The 5,628-nt window shown below is 34.5% G+C and overlaps 1 protein-coding gene across 1 annotated transcript in view; it reads right to left on the bottom strand.

The window, feature by feature from the left end:
- The window catches only part of LOC106878420 (probable ATP-dependent RNA helicase DDX49), a 608,416-nt gene that overhangs the window by 140,882 nt on the left and 461,906 nt on the right, over positions 1-5,628 (bottom strand). The window lies entirely within an intron of this gene.

The raw sequence follows: 5,628 nt of genomic DNA, 5'->3' as shown, positions 1-5,628 counted from the left end.
GAGAGAGAGAGAGAGAGAGAGAGAGAGAGAGAGAGAGAGAGAGAGAGAGAGAGAGAGCTCTTCATCTTAATACATACACAAATAGTACTATATTTCACTCAAAGAATAATTCAAGATATGAATGAGTTTCAATAAAATTACAAGAAGAAAAAAAAGATAAATAGGCTAAACATATAATATAACAGGATTTGCCAAAGAAGACAAAATATTCTTGGCCATAATGGAAGGACAGCAACAATTAGATATTGGAAATGCTAGATCCCAAAGGAATGCTATAGTACCATTGGACTTATTTGAGAAGAACAACAATATAAATTACTGTCAGAGAGAAATTTGAAACTGGAAATATCACACCAGTAAATGCATCTATCCAGAGTTAATGGGCATACAGAGGGCAAAACACTACCACAAACTCTGACCAATTTTACTGAAGTGTATAAACATTTCAGTACATTGAATACTGAAACATGAGCTAAGTGTGCTTTATGTGCATCTTGACAACAAAAGTAGAAATAATGGGTACAAACCAAGAAACTAGAGATATTTAGCACTAATTACTGCTTAATGAGTAACTCAATGCTTAAAATATAGTTCCAGAATAACAGAGTAATAGTAATAATGATATATGCATTTTTCATTATTTTTTTCTGTGCTTTATTTTGCTTTGTTTCATCTTCTATCTTTTACTTGTCTCACTCACTGGACTGCAGCCATGCTGGGATACAGCTTTGAAGAGCTTTTAGTCAAACAAATTGACCCCAGTGCTTTTCAAGTCTGGTACTTATTCTGTTGGACTCTGTTACTGAAGCACTAAGTTGTGCTTACATAAGCAAATGAACAACAGTGAAAAAGTGGTGGGGGAACAGGCACAAACACATATACATACACACATACATAATATACATATTTACATGCATATATGATGGGCATCTTTCAGTTTCCAGTTGACCAAATCCACTCACAAGGCATTGAACAACCTGGAGCTAAAGTACAATGTGCCATGCAGTGGGACTGAAGCTGAAACCATGTGGTTGGGAATCAAACTTCTTACCACACAGCCATATCTGTGTCTAAGTGCAAGTTTAATGTACATGTGTGATTATAAATGTGAAGACAGTTGATTCTGTATACGTGAGAAGAAATTCAAAAGAAAAGGTCCATCAAGAAAACTAACCCCAATTCTTGACTGGTAATTTACTTTATCAACCCTGAAGGGCAGGGCCATCTTCACAGTACTATGGGCCCCAGAGCAAATCAATGCACTGAGCTCTACAGTATTTATTGACCACAAACTACAGCATACATAGATCAGAATTGGGCTTCCAGACCCATGAGGCCCTTGGGCAACTGTTCAGTGTGCCCATGCCTTAAGACAATGCTGCTGGAGGGATAAAGGGTAAAGTTAACCTTAGAAGGAATTGAACTTAAAATGCAAACAATGTTAACAGAGCACAAGGCATTTTTCTTATGCTCTACTGATTCTGCTAACCCACCACCCTGGTGATAGTTTCAAATATAGATCCAAGATGAGAAATTTGAAGAGGCTTAAATAGTTATATTGACCTTGGTACTAAACTAACACTTTTTTTATTTATTTAATTTTTTTACCCTGGAAGGATGAAAGAAAGACAAAGCTGAATTAGCAGGATTTTAACACATAGTGTAAATAGAGCAAATATTACAAGGCAAACAACAACAATTCTTTCTACTATAGGCCCAAGGCCTGAAATTTTGGGGTAACGGGCTAGTTGATTACATCGCCCCCAGAACTCAACTGGTACTTATTTTACTGACCCTGAAAGGATGAAAGGCAAAGCTGACCTCAGCATAATTTGAACCCAGAATGTAAAGAGCCAGAAGAAATGCTGGGAGAAATGCCACTAAGCATTTTGTCTGGCATGCTAGTGATTTTCTCATTTTGCTACTTTGATAATAATAATTTCTTAGATTGGCACTAGGCCAAAAATTTTAAGGGCAGGTTCAGTGGATTATATCAACCTCAGTATTTGACAAGTATTTTATCAAGCCAAGAAGGGTGAAAAGTAAAGTTGGCATTAGCAGAGTTTGAACTCATACTGTAAAAAACCAAAAGAAAAATCTGCAAGGCATTTTGTTTGACACCCAAAGTGACTTTGCCAATACACCACCCTTTATTAATAGAAATGATATGCAAATAAGAATTTGTTAATTATTAATTAAACACAAAACTTTTAGATGAATAATTGAAAGGATATGAAAATTGAGATGTTCATGTCCTTACAATAGACAGGAGAGATGTAAACTGAAATCAGTTCATAGATTTTGACTCTTTTGATATTGATCTGCCTGGGACCACCCCTGGCACTATGATATAAATTTCCTGTTTTAAAAGTGAACTAAATTAAAACCTTCAATCAAAGTTTCATATTAATTTATGTTGCAAACACCAGTAAAATAATGATAAAGTAATTTTGACAAATCCTTTGTTATTTTCAAAATCAATTGAAACAAAGGCTGGGTATTTCTATAGAAATATGGTAACAAAAGGGTTAATTAAAAAGAATTTACATTTTTTTTACATAACAATTTATTTTCTTGGCACTAGAGCCATGCTTAAGTTTTTTTTGTGTGCAGATACTCAACTGTATTGCTCCACTTGGATTGCTGGTGACACACAGAAGTCTACAAGGTAATTCAATCTGCTGTTATAGAAATAACAGCTAAATCTCCCTCAAATCTTGTTCTGTTGTTTGGGATAAGAAAGAACATATTGGCAGATCTACTCTATGATATACATACAAAAGATGGGACGAGATGATCAAGCCCAGTCGCCTTTGAACATACAAGTCTGCAGAAATTAGGGCAGACTTGGGGCAAAGCAATAACAACTGGTACTTTATTTTATCGATTCCTGAAAATGTTTGCTTAATAAATAATGCACTGTTGACTTGATGACACAGCTTTGTTCATTTATATAACTTAAGTGTTGTGATTCCCCAATGCCAGACAATAAAATTTACATATTTGTCATAGAAGCTGCCATAGATTAGAAATGGGTAGGACTGTTGTTGCTGTCACCATCATTGTTAGTGTTGTTGTTACTGTTCAACCTAGTTATGTAAATATTAGAAAATGTATGAGACAGACCAGAAATGCCAGAAAACTTGCAATTATTGATTTTACTTTTAGAATGTCTCCAAGGAGTGTATTCTCAAGTGGTAGCGCTTTCAGTTTCTTTCATGTAAAAAATTATTTAGATAATGTAAAGCAGAGGAAGCCATAGAAGAAAAAAGAGAAGAGAAGAGAAGACAAAAACATGTATCGCAGACAGGAACATGATGAGAGTTATGCTTTGTAAATGTATATATCGATGGTTATGTTCTTAAGCAGATGATGCACATAGGCAAATTTTCAGAATATTGCCATCTGGAAAAGTGCTTTTAACTTTACTTTCCTTGATTACAAGAGAAATAGATGCATCACATCACTGGAATAACTGCAAATGAAACACTTGTAAAGCCCAGTTGCTTAGGATTACTTGAGTGTCAAAATTTCAAAAGCACCATAATGGAATTGCTTAAGAAACACACACGGAATACTATGATAGTAAGATTTGGTTTTAATGAGAGAGAGAGAGAGGTGGAAGTGAAGGCAACAGAAGAAAAGACTTAGATGAAGGGAAAAAGGGAGAAGAGAAAAGAGAAAAATGATGGTGAAGAGAAAACAACAAATTGATTTTCAACCAGAAAATCTAATAGTGTTATTAAAGTTAGTGGTGACAATAGGCTTTCAAAATCTATTGTGCAGAGCTAATCTGAAACAACAGTAAAATCAAAATATCATCCTTGTACATATTCACACATGCACACACACACACACACACACACACACACAAACAGAGGAAAAGAACAAAATATAAAAATGGAAATAAGAATAAAAATTAAAGAATGACGTTTAAAAGCCTGAAAGTAACAGGTTCAATAGTAAATTGAATAAAGGTGAATCGATCAGTAGAAGTCGATATTTTATAGATGAGTTAAGCTATCTAATTATTGTATAAATGTATGTCTACATACACTCATATACACTTGAGTATATATGTGTATAATTGCATCAGAGCTCATAAATGTGAACAGAATAAAACTGTCATCCTACGATTTAACATTTTTAATTCTTTAACCATCAACAACTTGCATAGGTAAGATTATGAACATACCCATCTATATGAGTGTCTGTTTGTGAGCTGCTATCTCTGAATGTTCATACATGCCATTTTCAAATTTTTCAGCTTTCATCTCAACCTGGTTTTGGTGACTCCATTGCACTGGTGAGCAATCTTTTAGCCCTAGTTACTCACTTGGCGGTTCTCTCTAAGAAATTCCACACACACAAACACACATCATAATTTCTTTGGAGAAGAGCCATCCCTGAAACATTAAATGTATCTCTCATCACAACACAAACTATTCATATTATGATATTAATACAAATTGAGTTTTGCTGACACATTAATAATTTACTCAAACACTAGTTTTTATTTAATTTTCTAATTATTACAATGCTCTTTTTTTTTTTTACCAGTGTTACTCTAGCCAATTAATTCTAGTCACCTTCAGTTCAAACAGGCATTTATGCAGATCGAAATTAAAGCAAACTTGATCACGGCAGTTATTAATGGTAGTCATGATGGGGGGAAAATACAATACAGTTTTCAACCGTCTGTCTGTATGTATGTATGTATGTATGTATGTATGTATGTATGTATGTACTTACGCACACACACATGTATATATTATATATATTGTATATATTATACATATATATTCATTATATATATATTATGTTCTATAGATATTATGTATAAATTTAAACATATACATGTTTTTTTGTGGTTTCAGCTAAGAGCTGTGGCCATGCTGGGGCACCACCTTTTGTAAGCTCATCCCTGGGTGGGCAAGCTTACATATATATATCTGTGTTATATAGGTATTACATATCAAATTTATACACACACACACACACACACACACACACACACACACACACATTCTTTTATGCATTTCAGCCCAGAAGCTATGACCATGCTGAGGTATTGGAAGTGTCCTCATCGGTATTGTATGATAAGCTTTTGGTGAAGGAGTGAGTTTGATATTGCTGCCCTCTTTTGAGCTTGCTGGGGTAGGTTAATCTAGGATCTTAGGCAGTAGAAGATCAAGTTGCTTCTTAAAAACATCTACTCACATACAATCTAGATATTAAATAGCTGTGGCCTTTTGAATCCGAAGCTATACAAATAAATAAATAAATAAATAAATAAATATATCATTCAGTTAAAGGCGATCTTAGTCTTGCAAGCTGCATGAAAAAAGACCTAGTATATTCTGTAGTGTCAAGAAAGGCAACCCAAGCCAGCATGGAACATTGTTGTCAAATCATGATTATACATATATTTCACACATAAACATATACATATGTAGACATGGCTGTGAGGTAAGAAGCTGGCTTTTAAACCACATGGTTCCAGGTTCAGTCCACTGCATGACACCTTGGGTAAGTGTCTTCTACTGTAGCCTGGGGTCGACCAAAGCCTTGTGAGTGGATTTGGTAGACAGAAACTGAAAGTAGCCTGCCGTATATATATATATATAT

The sequence above is a fragment of the Octopus bimaculoides genome, chromosome 2, assembly GCF_001194135.2.
Source record: "Octopus bimaculoides isolate UCB-OBI-ISO-001 chromosome 2, ASM119413v2, whole genome shotgun sequence".
In the NCBI taxonomy this organism is placed as follows: Eukaryota; Metazoa; Mollusca; class Cephalopoda; order Octopoda; family Octopodidae; genus Octopus; species Octopus bimaculoides.
This window is presented reverse-complemented; position numbering and strand designations above follow the sequence as displayed.